This window comes from Mytilus galloprovincialis, chromosome 9, assembly GCF_965363235.1.
Source record: "Mytilus galloprovincialis chromosome 9, xbMytGall1.hap1.1, whole genome shotgun sequence".
Taxonomy (NCBI): domain Eukaryota; kingdom Metazoa; phylum Mollusca; class Bivalvia; order Mytilida; family Mytilidae; genus Mytilus; species Mytilus galloprovincialis.
The window spans coordinates 66,799,568-66,817,096 of record NC_134846.1 but is presented as its reverse complement, the minus strand read 5'-3'; the positions used below and the strand labels follow the sequence as shown (position 1 = coordinate 66,817,096).

The window sequence follows — 17,529 nt, the reverse complement described above, 5'->3', positions numbered from 1 at the left end:
AAATAATAAATACTAATAGGTACATGTAGTAGATAAACTATTTGCGTGAAATAATTTACAATTCTGTCTGGCAATTGTCATTGACCACATAATCTGTATGGTTCATTGGTCAACAGTAAGTCCTCTTTTAATATGCTATATAATATTGTGTAATCAATAGGTCATCTTCATGTATATTTGGTGTATAAAATGATTATTAAATGTATTATAACAAATTAAAATATCAAATAAGAGGATGTGATATGATTGTAAATGAGACCAAATAACACAGAAATAACTATACCTGTAGGTCACCATATGGACTTCAACAATGAGTAAAACATATTCTGCATAGTTGGTTTTAAAGGTCTCGAAATGACAAATGAACAATTTAAAACATTTCAAATGAGAAAACTAATGGGTGATTTATGTACAAAATAATAAATGAATAACAAATATGTCTGTCTTGCAGGATTTATCTGAACTTAACCTCATTTTCATGGTCTTTTCTTGAATTCTAAATATGTTTCAAAATATTTGGTTGATGGGATGATTGTTACAGAGTCCGACATAGGGTGGGGGCTCATTAGTGGATTATGAAGCCAGCCCCGCTTTGGCAGTCAGTCCCCACATTGCCACTAGAGAAATAAAATAACTAAGAAAAAAAAATGGTATCAGAAAAAAATTAAATCACGATAATTTCCTGTCGATATGCACATCTACATAGTATGTCCTTATTATCTACAAAGTTTCATGAAGTTCTGTTGTGTGATTTCAGAGGAGTTTCGATGACAAGCTGTTTGCAGTAGTATACTGCAGCAAATAAGTTCAAAGAGGCGTAACTCCTAGAAAAATAATTTGTAATTTCCTGTCGATATGCACATCTACATAGTATGTCCTTATTATCTAAAAAGGTTTTATGAAATTCTGTTGTGCGGTTTGAGAGGAGATGCAATGACAAACTGTTGCAGTAGTATATTGAAGCAAATAAGTTCAAAGGGGCCTTACTCCTAGGAAAAAAATATGTATATCTAAATAGTATGTCCTTATCTAAAAAGGTTTCATAAAATTCTATTGTGCGGTTTGAGAGGAGATGCGATGACAAACTTGCAGTAATATATTGAAGCAAATAAGTTCAAAGGGGCATACATTTTGTTACTCCTAGAAAAAGTTTGAATCGTAATTTCCTGTCGATATGCACATCTGCATAGTATGTCCTTATTATCTAAAAAGGTTTCATGAAATTTTGTTGGGTGGTTTGAGAGGAGTTGTGATGACAAGAAACAGGACTGATAGACTGGCTGATGGACGGACGGATGGGTCAAAAATGTTATACCCTGCACCACTTCCTTGCGTAGGGTATAAAATAGGAAGATGGGGTATCATTGTTTATGAGGCAACTCTTCACCAGAGACCAATTAACATAGAAGATAACAATTATGTCCCCGTACGGACTTCAACAATTACTATAAACTGATATACCACATAGTCAAACAAATAAAAGTCCCAGAAATTACATTTTTTTATATGACTGCACATAATGAAAATTAAAGTTGTGCATACTGAATGATCACTGGCAAGTATTTCAAGCATAATACGGATGAGAACATGCAGATAAGTATCAATTATGAAAGTTATGCAAAGTAAGACGGGAGCTAGGTATATGGACTGCCATAAAAAAAAATGAATTGACAATTACGCTTGGTGCATGTATAGGCAAAATTCCCCTTTTTTACCCTACGAGGCTTCGTATGTATACATCCAGCTGTTTGAACATTCTGTATAATCAAAGGGTCATATGTCAGATTAGTCATATTTCTATGTTAACCATACGATAGAAAATAAGCAGATGTGGTATGATTGCCAATGAAAGAAATATCCACCAAAGTTCATATTTAAAATTCAATATTATAAATAAAAAAAAACATTGTCTCCTTTTATCATCACGCATGCATAGATCGATGATTAGTTATGCATTTCTTTGCCACGGTAAGATCAAATCAGTGATCACAAACAAAATTGTCATTCACATTTTTTGCCGCATTGACATCACTCAACTATATTTGTGATCATTTGTTTTAATCAAGAACTTTCCTTATTAGCTTACCTTTTAAAAAAGCATGTCAAAAATTAAGATAGAAGTTAAAGTTTGCCAACATCACCGGCTAATATAGCGTTCTTGTGTATACAGGGCGTAGTTTTTAAATTACAATCCAAACTTTTCCTGAACCTAGTAGTAGTATAGATTTTTTTTATATATAAAGTCTTTAGTAGTGTTTGAGACTGCCCGGCACGCTGCGGATGTATGTCCTAGCAAAATCGCGACATGGTGAAACCAAAACTGTTGCGGTTCTCCGCAAAGCATGCAGTATTTAGGAATTATATCATAGACCGATATATAAGGTCGGAATACTAGGCCAGTCCCGGTTACTTTTGACAGTGATGGATCCAGGGGGAGGGTTCCCGGTTCCCCCCTTTTTTGGACGATCAATGCCTTTGAATGGGGAAATATAGTTGGAACACTCCCTTTTTGTCCTGGGTTGGGAACCCCCTTTTAAAATGGCTGGATCGCCCGATTGATCGTTGCTGGATCCATTAGTCTATTTTAATAACATTCAGTGCTCTGATTCAATTATTTTAGTTTTAATGCTGATATTTCTTTTTTTTTAATATGAACTCGGTTGACATATTGATAGATACAACAGATAATTGCAAGTCAACAAAATAACAATTCACAAAATAAGTAATAGAAAAGTATCATAAAAATAGAAAACATTGGCCCCGATTTCTTAGATTATAGGAATTAGTCTAGTGTTCCGGAAATCATGGAATTGTGATACGAGAAAAATTATCAGATGATTTTCGTGCAGGTAAACAAATCTTTAAATGAAAATGTTAAGTATTAAGTCTGTTAGAAAATTGGTATGTTCAAATTTGTTTTGGTATAACTCTAATTATCAAAATATTGCAATGGAAAAATATATCGCATACTCGGGAATAAACTCCTAAAAATACTTGGAAATAAAGATATTTCAAGTTTTAAATATATTTATGACAGAAACAAACTGTTATAAAACGCCAAACGGATTATAGCATGATAACAAACCCGCCCGATGTTTTAAACCATACTATACGGTCAGAGACATATATACACATATATGTCTCTGATACGGGTCACAAGTTTGCCTGTTTTTGAAAGCTGTACGATGACATGAAGTTGTTTACATCGCTATCATTTGTTTACAGTTAATCATTGCGTCATTGGCAAAACATTTTCAAAAATAAATATCCAAGACATCAATTAATTCAACTGGTATTTAAGTGAATTCAAAATATGGTACGAACGGACCCAAGAGGCGACTGTGTAAGATGAGAATGCGTTTTGGGAGCGAAGCGGCACCAAATACCGTCGACGTCATTCATGTGACTTTGTCAGTATTTATATATTCTTTTTTTAGCTCACCTGGCCCGAAGGGCCAAGTGAGCTTTTCTCATCACTTGGCGTCCGGCGTCCGGCGTCCGGCGTCCGTCGTCCGTCGTCGTCGTCCGTCGTTAACTTTTACAAAAATCTTCTCCTCTGAAACTACTGGGCTAATTTCAACCAAACTTGGTTACAATCATCATTGGGGTATCTAGTTTAAAAATTGTGTCCGGTGACCCGGCCAACCATCCAAGATGGCCACCATGGCTAAAAATAGAACATAGGGGTAAAATGTAGATTTTGGCTCATATCTCTGAAACCAAAGCATTTAGAGCAAATCTGACAAAGGGTAAATTTGTTTATCAGGTGAAGATATATCTGCTCTTAAATTTTAAGATGAATCAGACAACCCGTTGTTGGGTTGCTGCCTCAGAATTGGTCATTTTAAAGAAATTTTGCCGTTTTTGGTTATTATCTTGAATATTTTTATAGATAGAGATAAACTTTAAAAACAATAATGTTCAGCAAAGTAAGATCTACAAAAAAGTCAACATGACCAAAATGGTCAGTTGACCCCTTAAGGAGTTATTGCCCTTTATAGTCAATTTTTGTAAATTTTTCGTAAATTTTTGTTATCTTGTACAAAAATCTTCTCCTCTGAAACTAAGAAGACAAATTAAACCAAACTGGTCCACAATCATCATTAGGGTATCTAGTTTAAAAAATGTGTCCGATGACCCTACCTGCTTACCAAGATGGCCGACATGACTAAAAATAGTACATAGGGTAAAATGCAGTTTTTGGCTAAAATCTCAGAAACCAAAGCATTTAAGGCAAATCCAACGAGAATAAATTTGTTTGTTAGGTCAAAGTCTATCTGCCCTGAAATTTCAGACCAATCAGGCAACCCGTTGTTGGGTTGCTGCCTTTGAATTGGTAATTTTCAGAAAATTTTGGAGTTTTGGTTATTTATATCTTTAATATTATTATAGATAGAGATAAAGTGAAAACAGCAATAATGTTTAGCAAAGTACAAGCTACAAATAAGTGAAAATAGCTAAAATTTTCAATTGACCCAGTCACCCTTGAAGAGAGTTATTGCCCTTCATAGTCAATTTTAACAATTAATTTGAATATTTTTTTAAACTTTTACCAAATGCTTCTCCTCTGAAACTAAAGTAGTCCCGAAAAAGGTCCTGCCCCCCTCACTAATGAACATATACTTGAAGAAAAACAAACATTTATTCCTAATGATAGGGTTCCTTTGTTTACATTGAAAATTATTCAAACTATAATCCCCAACATTAGAAATGTTTCAGTATTTTGGTTTCTTTTCAACAGATTCTAAAGTTTGAGTGTCAAGTTTGAATTCCAATAATAATTTATACAGACTTCATGATGAGTTCATCCCATTTTACAGGTATTACCACTTAACTGTGTGCCTCATATTATTGTTTAAAGCTTTAATAGAATAACATACATTTTGAGAGCTAAATTAATCAATAACACAAGATCTTAAAATTGATTTACAGTGTTCAAAATATCAATTAACTATTAAAAGATGTTTTTCTCATTAAAAAAAATATAGTTCTTTATTTAATATATATTAGAAGTTTAGGATTTTTTTTTAATTTGATCGTGTCCCTTGTTCTCATTTCCTAGAATAAAGCTATTAGAAAGTATGGGTATTCAATTAATATTTAAGAAATTTATTATACTAAAAATAAAAATATTACTTGATACATTTAGAATGAAGACCATGTTTTCAGTGTCATGAGTTTCAGTAATCATATTTGTTGGACTTTGTTGTTTAAAAGTTTTTTGTGGTAATAAGATATAGCAAAAAGGAGCTCTTCAATGAAAAGTCAAAATACTTCCATAAATGGTGGGAATCTTGAAGGTACTACAAGTTTGCTCAAGTTTAAAACTATGATTGGGACACACAAACTGCTTTGTATTTTCAGATATAATATAGATGAATAGGATCAATATAGTTATAAGAAAAATCTGATTAGCCTGCTAGCATTCTAAATTTAGAATGTAAATAAGTCTAAAATAAAAATGACCATGAAAGGGAAGAAAACAGCGTAAATGACAGCAAATAATAAATAGCTTACACATTATTTTGCTGTTAATATTTATTTAACTGTGTTATGCAGTTAAAATGTATTAGCATACAACTAAATTTATCTTATTTGCAAACACTTTTACTATCAATGTTTTGCATGCATGTTCTCAACAATGATCAAGGATGATGTCGAGAAAACATTCTTGTAAAAGAGAAGGATGAAGCTAAAAACAAGTTTTCAATGGAAATATTATATTCATTAAAAATATTTTTACCATGTGTGTTTTGTTTGTTGGAACTTGTGTACTGATGTACTTTATTTGTAGTTCTATAGAATAAAAATTGAAACATTTGTTATTGATTAAATCAGGAACATGTGTATTGACAGGACTCAAAACTAGCTAATTATAGCAGATTCTATGGTCCTTTCACAGTTAATAAATCATGACAAGAAACAGAAACATGCGTTTAAAATACATTCATTCTATTATCTGATTTATTTCTAATAATATCAATAAAATGTCATTCAACTTATGTAATAAATGATGCAAGTGTATCTCACTTGTAGTTTGTCACTTCAAATTTGTCATAATAGCATTCATGTCATCTCTGAATGCAAATGGGGAAATAAAAAAATTGTGCTGATGGCATTGCCAATTTCTGAAACCATTAAAAGTGGGTCTCACTCTCGTCTCAGCATGACACAGGATTGACATTTTTTTTGTAAGCGTGACAAGTGAATGGCAAATTCACCATTTTTGTCGAGCCTTGACTTTAGTCGAAAAGGCGAGACTAAGCGATCCTACATTCTGTTGGCGGCGGCGTCCACAAATATTCACTCTGTGGTTAAATTTTTTGAAATTTTAATAACTTTCTTAAACTATACTGGATTTCTACCAAACTGGGACTAAAGCTTTTTTATGATCATAAGATAGTATCCAGAAGTAAATTTTGTAAAAAAATTAATCCATTTTTTCCATATTTTACTTTTAAAAGGACTAAGTTTTTTCTGCGGGGAAAAATTACATTCACTCTGTGGTTAAAGTTTTTAAAATTTTAATAACTTTCTTAAACTATCCTGGGTTTGTACCAAACTTGGACAGAAGTTTATTTATGATCATAAGATAGTATCCAGAAGTAAATTTTGTAAAAAGATAACTCCATTTTTTCTGTATTTTACTTTTTAATGGACTTAGATTTTCTTCCAGTTAACATTACATATATACAGTCCATATATACAGTCTGCAGTTAAAGTTTTCAAAACATTTATTAGATTCATTTACTATCCTAAATTTTTACCAAACTTGGACAGAGGTTTCTTACAATAATAAGATAGTATCAAGAGGAATATTTTTGTTGATTTTTTTCCTCATTTTTGTTGAGCCTGCGATAATTACACCTTATTTAAGAAAGTAAGATTTTGATTGGTTGATAGCCAGTGTATTTTTCACATATTCTAATATGTTTTTCTCATTTCAAACGAATTTGCCTCAAATACCATGGTAGTTGCCATTTTGGATATTCCTTTTTTACCCTCGTGAGCATCTTCCCGCCAAAAGATTTCCGATATGAAGTTACATAGTGAAAGCGAGCTAACACGTATTAGTACATGTATAATTCCCGCGGTTCTATGATAATATCCACTTATACTCAAAATTATGCATAAACATGTTTATGAATTACAGCTTAATAGTATTTATCTGCACATGTACAGAGAGTTTCAATCCATATCTATTCGGTGTAATTAAACAGATATATCATGTTATGGAGGGGTATTTGCGAAAAATACTAGTCTTGGGACAGAATTTCCCTTGCTTTGCGGCTCAGGAAATTTCACAGTCCCTTGACTGATATTTTTCGCAAATACCCCTCTATAACATGATATATTTGTTCAAAAGTAGGCGAGACACTGGGTTGCGCGGAACCCTTACAAATTAATTTTTTTAATTGAGTGAAATAGTTTTTCCATTGCATTATTAATTCCAATACACCCCTTAAGCAAATATCATATTGTGTTTTTACATCATCACGATATTGAATGTGTGTGTTCACTCATTAACTAAAATAAAATATGTATATTAAATATACATGTATTCTTGAACTAAAAATAAACAATGTTTTAGTCTAATTTTATGTAAATAAATCTGGATTAATGTGTCCCTTAATAGAACTTTTGGTTTCCGATGCTAACTTCATATAAGTGATTTGGCCTTTCAATTTCCAACTGATTTAGTTCTAATCCTGTTCTCGTAACACACCATGACCCGTGCATTCAAGAGAAGTCTTATGTTAAATCTCAAGAAGTACAAAAAGAATTATGGCTAACATGAATTGGATAAAGACAGAGAAAATCAAAAGGTTTTCATCACCACGTGTACCAAGCAATGAAAAATTTCAACAGGGACCCTTTCAACGCTCTCTTTTTAGAAAGGACATTTTTTGATTTTCAATATTAAAAAAATAGATTTAATTAATAGATTAATATGATTAGGGTAAATAAAGCACACCATAGCTACTAAAAGCATTAAGAACTCATTGACAATTTATTGGGCTTTAGAACGCTACAATGGGCACTTGCATTTGGTTTTTAATTAAATTTATTGTATTATCACGCAAATACGCAGCTTATCTGGAGCTCTGTAATATTATATGACAAAATATACTTATTTTACATAAAACATGTATTTGTTGAATATTTGGAATTAAGTGGTTGATTTATTAAGCAGTTTCGATAGTTTTTAAGTCGGACGTTTCCAAAATCTATAAATCTTCCGAAATCTCATAAAGTTGAAGTTTTTATCAATTTTAAACTGTAAAACTGATCAGATTCATTTTCCATTAGATATACTGATTCAAGATTTTTTATTAGATATACTGGTTTAAGATTTAATATCTAAATAAATTTGTTTTTCCCCATGATTTTTATGTTAAATGAAACCCATACAACTTTTTGGAGAGCTGCACAAGCATACTTGAGATTATATGACTGTAAAGACCCCACTCCGCCCTCCTCCAACCAAAACAAATGTGCATGTTCTCTGTAAGCTATTTCTGTTTTATTTGTTCAGTAGGATCTATTAGTGAAAGATCAGTGATATTGTATACAAAAATGCATTGCTATCAGTTAATACAAGTTTGGTGACTATTTTTAGGCCCTGCTCCTTGGTCATGGTCCAGTGACTTTGAATGAAGTAGCAATTTACATTAAGTTAATTTGATAAGAGCTACATGTGATAGATCAAATTCAATGATATTTTGTATGAGGTTGCAAATCTATCATTACGCAATGCTATTATGACAAATTTGAAGTGATTTCGCAAGATTTATGGATTATGGATACATGTCAGTTTGATGAATACTTTGACGCAACATTGTCAAGTGACTTTGAATTAGCTAGCATTTTTGAAATTTTTCAATGTAAAATTTTCTGTGTAACGTAATTAGATTGAACAAATTTACAAGAACAAAACTGTCTTGGACACCAATATGTACAATGTTGTATTGCTTATTTAAGATGTCAACTTCAAACTTGTGTGTACACACATACATGTACATATGAATGAAGAATTGTTAAAGGTTTAAACTAAGTTTTACTCTTTATTAGCATTAGTGCATTAGTGTTATCATCTTATTTAATTGAAACTCTGTTTACTTAATTTAGAAAGATAGTTATAATATATTAGATGGAATTTTCAACAATACTGCTATATTAAATATACACGAATGCACTAGTAGTATCAATTTCTCAAACCTTTTTTGCATATGCAAATAAAAACACAACATATTAATATTGATCATTATTAAAAAAAAAAGGGCATAATCTAACTTTTCCTTCCTTAACCAAAAGCAAAACCTAACTTTTCCTTATTTAACGAAAGTCAAAACCTAACTTTTTCTTACTTAACCAAAGGCAACATGTTTAGCAGTTAACTATAATTGCACTTTGATATATTATTTTATTCCACTACAGTGTAAATGAAGCATATCAGTATTCTAGATACATTTATAGGTATATCTATAAAAAAAACAAGTGACAACTCTATGACAGAAAACACATATGATAATCATGATATATATAAAGGTACTATGTCTACCTCAATCATATTAGCTCTCATTATGTAATTGTTCATCTAGCCTTTCTTTTATCACACTCTGCATTTATAACATTTTGTCCTCATTATTGTACAATATTTACATATGTATTTATAGATTTTTAAAGATGCCAAGAAGAAAAAATTGGAGAGTAGCTGAGGCTAAACGTGGTGTGAAAAACCCAATGAAACAGAGACAGACGGACTTGACTGGGGATACTGGCCCCATTAACAGTACCAAATCTGACCTTGACATAGGTGATACTGACACCTTCAACAACAGTATCTCAAATAACATGGGGGATACTGACCTCCACTCAAATATAAACAACAGTAACTCAAATAATATGGGGGATACTGACCTCCACACAAATATAAACAACAGTAACTTGAAACTACTTGAACTATCTGAATTGAATACACTTGAAATATCTGAACTGAATATACTTGAAATATCTGAATTGAATAAACTTGAACAATCTGAATTGAATCAAAACAGTAACAATAACTGTGCAAAAGAATTGAATCAAAACAGTAACAATAACTGTGCAAATCAAAACAGTAACAATAACTGTGCAAAAGAATTGAATCAAAACAGTAACAATAACTGTGCAAATCAAAACAGTAACAATAACTGTGCAAATCAAAACAGTAACAATAACTGTGCAAATCCAAACAATAACTGTGCAAATCAAAACAGTAACAATAACTGTGCAAAAGAAACTTGCTATATACAAACAGATATTCTGTCAAATGAATCAAACAATAGTTATGCCAAAAAAGATTCTCATTGTATTGTCCAAACTAATCTGTTGCAAGACCAAAATGAACAATTTAAAACTGATTCAGAACAAGGAGTATCAAAATATTACAATTCCTTTAATGCAAACTTTATTAAATTTGGAACTTTTGACCAGTATGCCCCAAAATTTGCTGATCAAAGCAGGGGAAACCAATGTACTTGTAATTGCTTAGTTTTCTTATCACTCTCTACTTTAAATTTTGATTCAAACACACTGAACCTGGATTACATTTTGAATAAAGGTGATGAAATTTACAGGAAGCATGTTCAAGAATTAACAACACAGGGATTATTTAAAAATATGCTTTTAAATTTTGATGAAATTCCTGTCAAAATAGAAATTCCTGAAGGGACTTTTATAATTAACAAACAAAATATTCTGTTTGGTATAGCTTTACAGTACCAAGAGTTGACTGGATTTCTCACATTACAAGAAGCAATTCAAAATTGTATCAAGCAGTCCAACACATTTCTTATTATGATTGGAGCCATATGTTCAGCAGTTTATTATTATAATCATACAAACTTTTTTTTTGACAGTCATTCTCATTCAGAATGTACACTGAATAATCCATTAGATTCCTCTGGAAAAAGTATTTTGATTGGATTTGCTGACTTACATGACCTCCTCAGTTACTTGTATAATTTTTACACCAGTTTACAAATTGATTTAGACTCTCAATATGAAATTTTACCTGTATGTATCAGTAGTAAAGATGCTGACAAAGATGTGACTAAGCAGATTAAGAATTACTTTGACGATCAGAAACTAAGGAACACAAAACAAAAAAAAGTTTCCTACCAGTATATGAAGGTACCCAAGTTTGTTTATTTGAAATACTACATGCAAAAAAGAAGAAAAGATAAGAATTATAGAAAAACAGAAGCACATAGAAAGAAGTCTCAGAGAGATGATCCTGATATAAGACAGAAAGAGAGACAAAGAGAACTTGCTTCTAAAAGAGAGGCCAGAAAGAATGAAGATTTCAAAAAAACAGAACTTGCTGCAAAAAGAGAGGCTAGAAAGAATGTAGATTTCAATATAAGAGAACTTGCTGCTAAAAGAGAAGTTAGAAAGGATAAAAATTATAGAAGGGCTGAAGCAGAAAGTAAGAAGTCTCAAAGAGAAAATTCTGATTTAAGACAGATAGAAAGACAAAGAGAACTTGTTGCTAAAAGAGAAGTAAGAAAGGATAAAAATTATAGAAGGGCTGAAGCAGAAAGTAAGAAGTCTCAAAGAGAAAATTCTGATTTAAGACAGATAGAAAGACAAAGAGAACTTGTTGCTAAAAGAGAAGTAAGAAAGGATAAAAATTATAGAAGGGCTGAAGCAGAAAGTAAGAAGTCTCAAAGAGAAAATCCTGATTTAAGACAGATAGAAAGACAAAGAGAACTTGTTGCTAAAAGAGAAGTAAGAAAGGATAAAAATTATAGAAGGGCTGAAGCAGAAAGTAAGAAGTCTAATAGAGAGAATCCTGATTTAAGACGGATGGAGAGACACAGAGAATTTGTTGCTAAAAAAGAGGCTAGAAAGAATGAAAATTTCAAAAGAAACGAAACAGAAAAGAAAAAAATTGCCAGACAAGATGAAAACTACAGAAAACATGAGTCTGAACGAGACTTCCACAGAAAACAAGAATATAGGTCACATCCAGAAAATTTAGAAAATGAGCGTTTGAAGAAACAAAGTTTAAGACAGAAAAACCTAGATAAAGACAGATGTTATGAAAAGACAGTCAAAAGTTCTAAAAGAAAAAACATTGCTTTTACAGATCATGAAAAAGACCTCAAAAAGAAAAGAACTCATGGTATAACTCTTGACACCTGCATAAGAAATTTTAAAACAAAAATTAATGAAGGTCCTTCCTATATATGTACTTCATGTCAGCAAACTTGGTTCTGTGATTCTGTAGTTAGTGCTAAAACTATTAAAATGAATACTCCTGCTAACATGTCTCATTGTTTTACTAATTTTAAATCTGTACAGCACATAGAATGGATATGCCACACTTGTCTAAATGCAATTAAAAGAAAAAAAATACCTCGCTTTGCAATAGCAAATAAGATGGGATTTCCCCAAAAACCAAAAGAATTAAATTTGTATCCCTTAGAAGAGAGACTGTTATCATTAAGAATTCCTTTTATGCAGATTCGACAGTTGCCTCGAGGTGGACAGTTATCAGTTAAAGGCAATGTTGTAAATGTGCCTGTTGAAGTTCAACCTACAATAAATTCACTTCCACATACATTAGAGAAATCGGGAACAATATCAGTTAAACTGAAGAAGAAGCTGGAATTCAAAAAGTGTGATTTTAGTGAAAATGTGAGACCATTTGCTGTCATTTGTGCATTACATTATTTAATGAGAACAAGTGACTTGTACAAGTCTTCTGGAATAGAAATAAATGAGGATTGGATTACAGAAATAGCAAAAATAAATGAAGAAGAAATACCAAATGAAAAAAATAGTACAGAACAAGAGAATAACCAAGATGAAAATGATTCAGAAGATGACTCCGATCATTTCAGTGAAGTAGATGAAAATGAAACACATGTTGGTAATACAGATACACTGTTAGATCACATTCCAGACGACAATCCACTATGTGATGCAGGTTTAACTTTTGCTCCTGGTGAAGGTCAACGACCAATTAGCCTCTATAGTGATCCTGATGCAGAGTACTTATCTTTTCCAACTATATTTTGTGGTCAAAGAAGGCCAGATAATAAAGACAGGTCTGTTTCTGTTCACTATACTGATATTGTCAAATGGGAACTAAGGTCCATGGATAGGAGAGTAGCACAGTCTGTACCAAACATTTTTTTTAAGTTGAAGAAAATTCAGTTAAAAAACATAAGTGATAAGGTCAATCTTGCTCTGAGAAGGTGTCAATCAGAAGGAAAAAAATGGACAGCAAAAGATGTACTGAATCCTAACACTGTAAATGATCTTGTCAGATTGGATGAAGGTTATTACATCTTTAGAAGTTTAAGAAACTCTCCAGTATACCTTGAAAAGAGGAAAAAAGATTTGTTTGCAATGATCAGACAATTGGGTCTTCCAACATGGTTTGGCTCTCTTTCATCTGCAGACACTAACTGGAAAGATTTGTTGCGAATTCTAGGCAAATTAAATGATGGCAAAGAGTATACTGACAAACAATTGGAAGAAATGGATTGGAATCAAAAATCTAAACTTGTTCAGAAAGACCCTGTGACATGCTCTAGATATTTTGATTATCGTGTCCAACAGTTTATTAACTTGGTATTGAAAAGTGATCATGATCCTATTGGAAAATTGACAGATTTTTTTTATAGGGTTGAATTTCAACAGAGAGGTTCACCACATATTCATATCTTGATTTGGATTGAAAATGCACCAGTATATGAAAGTGATTCAAATGAAGATATTGTAGCATTTATTGATAAATATGTCTCCTGTTCACTTTCAGATAATGATACTAGTTTAGTCAATTTGCAAGTTCATAAACATTCTAAAACATGCAGAAAAAAAGGTCACCCAATTTGTCGTTTTGGTTTCCCTCTTCCACCTATGAAAGCAACAGTTATTCTAGAGCCATTGAAAGAAAATGATGACATAGAAAAGTACAAGGCTCTATATAAAGAAATACAAAACGAAATTAATACACTTCACAATTCTGAAGATATAGACCAGATGACATATGACATGTTTTTAGATGATGTGTTACAAATGGATGATGAAAATTACATTAAGGCCATAAGAAGCAACTTGAGTGGTCCAAAAGTTTTTCTCAAAAGAAAACCATCTGAAGTCCGTGTTAATGGTTACATGAAAACTGTGTTGATAGCTTGGCAAGCAAACCATGATTTACAGTTTGTTTTAGATGCATTTGCATGTGCAGTGTATATTGTTTCATACATAAGCAAGTCACAAAAAGGTATGAGTGCATTACTAGACCAAGCAGCAAAAGAAGCACGACAGGGAAATTTAGACTTGAAGCATCAAGTAAGGCACATTGGGAATTACTTTTCAAATTCTGTTGAAACAAGTGCACAAGAAGCAACATACTTAACACTACAGATGCCTTTAACAAAAGCTACAAGACAAGTTGTCTTCATTAACACATCTCCACAACACAAAAGAACTTTCCTCCTGAAGCAATCATCAGCCCTAGAAAAACTAGGCCCAGACTCTACTGAAATAGAATCAGACAATGATATTAAAAGATACTCGCGTAGACCAAAACAACTGGAGAACTGGTGTCTAGCAGACTATGTATCTCAGCTTGAATTGCAGTATCCTAAAACCTCAGAATCCTCAGATCATGAAACAGAACAGCAAGAAAATGAATCTGAAAGTGAAAATGAAGAGGCAAATGCAGATGTTATAGAAGAAAACAAAAACAAAATAAACATAACACTGAAGAATGGTATTAGAATATACCAAAGAAAAACACCCAAGGTTATAAGATATGTTAAATACAATTACAAGACTGACTCTGAAAACTTCTACAGAGAACGCTTAATGTTATTTTATCCATGGAGAAACGAACTTTCAGATTTGCAATGTGGACATGAAACATTTGAAAAAATGTACTTGACTGTTTCAAGACTATTAGAAAAGAAAGCTAAGCAATATGAAGGAAAAGTAATAGATCTAGAGAAAGCTATAGAAGAGGCAGAAAATGATTGTAATGAGAATGATCAAATAGCACCTGCCACACAGCAAGTAGAAATGGAAGATGCTGAAATAGGCCCAACAGAATCTGAACAGTATGTTCATTTCAATCCAGATAGACCAACAGAACATAGGCTGTATGATATGTCTCGTGAAGTTGGAATTGAAGCAAGAACAGTAGAATTGACAAATCATGCCAACAGAATAAGTGAGAGTGATTATTTTGATTTGATAAGATCCTTGAATAAAAAACAGTGGGAATTTTTCAAACATGTTGTCACATGGGTTAAAACAAAACATGAACCATTTTATACATTTTTGACAGGTGGAGCAGGATGCGGGAAATCTGTTGTTGTCAGAGCAATATTTCAAGCTTTACATAGACACTTATGTTCTATTGAAGGTGAGGACCCTGACGATATAAGAATTCTTCTTTGTGCTCCTACTGGAAAGGCAGCTTACAATATAAATGGTCTGACTATTCACAATGCTTTCCAGATACAACCAAATAAAGGACTTGACCAGTCACTGTCATGTGATGTTCTCAATACACTCAGAATGAAATACAGAAATTTGTCTTTGATTTTGATTGATGAAATTTCAATGGTTGGAAACAAAATGTTCTCTTTACTAGAGAGAAGGCTGAAAAAAATCAAGGGAAGCAACTGTTCATTTGGTGGCGTGAGTATCATAGCTATTGGTGACTTTTTCCAACTCCAACCTGTATTTGACAGCTGGATTTTCAATGATCTAAGCAAAGGATTAACAGCTTTAGCTCCTAATTACTGGAAATTATTATTTTCTTTTCATGAACTTACTGAAATAATGAGACAAAAAGATGATTTGGAATTTGCTCAATTACTAAATAGGTTGAGACAAAATCAGCTGACTGAAAATGATTTTGCAGTTTTAAATACAAGAACTGTTTCAATCAGTGATCCAACATACAGAACTAATGCTACTCATTTGTTTGTTGAAAATGCTTTAGTGGATAATTTTAATTTACAATACATATCTAAATTAAGCTCACAAAAAGTTAAAGTTAAATCAGTTGACACAGTTTGTGGGGATTTACCAGCATCTGTAAAAACAAAATTACTTAGTTCTTTACCAGAAAAACAGTCTGATACAGCCAATCTTGCAAAGGAAGTGGTATTAGCAATTGGGATGAAATATGATCTTACAGCTAATATTGAAGTCACTGATGGTCTCACAAATGGTTCAACTTGTGAACTTAAATTGATAGAGTGCAAAACTAAATCTGTAAGACCAAGTATCATATGGGTAAAGTTTGAGGATGCCAGAATTGGTGCTAACAATAAAAGAAAATATTCACACTTGTATGGAAAAGATGTTGAAAAAACATGGACTCCAATGTTTGACATTAAAAGGTCATTTACTTATAAATATAAGACCTTTGAAAGAATTCAATTTCCTCTTCGTCCAGCAGCCGGAAAAACAATTCATAAATCGCAAGGAGACACATTACAAGAAGTTGTTGTTAGTCTGAAATCAAAACGTAAAGGGAAAATACCACACATTCACTATGTTGCACTAAGCAGAGTAACATCTTTAACTGGATTACAGATATTAGATCTCAATCAAGAAGCAATAGCTGTAGCAGAGTGTGTTCGACAAGAATTACACAGACTAAGGACAGATGCAACTCTACAGTTGTGCTTTAAGCCATTGTATAATTTATCAAGTAACTATTTTAAAGTAGTTTTCAACAACTCAAGGTCATTGCATGCTCATTTTAATGATCTAAAATCAGACCCTAACATCTTGGATGCTGATGTTATTGGTATTGCTGAATCAAGACTTATTTCAACAGATGAAAATGATTTTCATGTACCTGGTTTTGAACCACCAGTTCGATTAGACCAAAAGCAAACAAACTTTAATACAAGACCACCTCATGGATTGGTAGTATATTATCGAAATGATTGTATACTTCACAATACAGTCACTTTCTCAACTCCATCTTTAGAGTTTGTTATAGCAGACATAATATCACCCAGCAAAGGTCTTTTTCAGGTTGTCTTTGTTTACAAAGCACCAAACTGCAAATTGCAACAACTAAAAGATACTTTCCTTGCAAATCTTCTTCCTGATGTGTATTTAAGACATCCAAAAATGATCATAATGGGAGACTTTAATATTGATTTAAACACTGGAAACAATTCATTTTTAGAGTTCATGAGAGATTCATTTTGCTGTTCACAAATTGTGTCTAAACCTACTACATCTTATGGTACATTGTTGGACTTAATTTTCCTAAATTTTGATAGTAAGGTAAATTTTGAAACAGATGTTCTTGATTCCTATTGGTCAGATCATAAAGTGATATATGTAGCCATTGAAACACAATGATTCAGTGTAATGATTATTTTATATGCCCAAACCAGCTTTGTTTGAAACAATGAAAATTAAACCCGCTGAAAAACATGACACATTTGCGGTTGCTGAAAATGCAACCTCAAATGTGCAGGAGTGGTTTTAAAGGAA

At 32.2% G+C, this 17,529-nt stretch overlaps 1 protein-coding gene across 2 annotated transcripts in view; it reads left to right on the top strand.

Moving 5' to 3' along the window:
* The window catches only part of LOC143045708 (uncharacterized), a 47,491-nt gene that overhangs the window by 9,875 nt on the left and 20,087 nt on the right, over window positions 1-17,529 (top strand). The window lies entirely within an intron of this gene.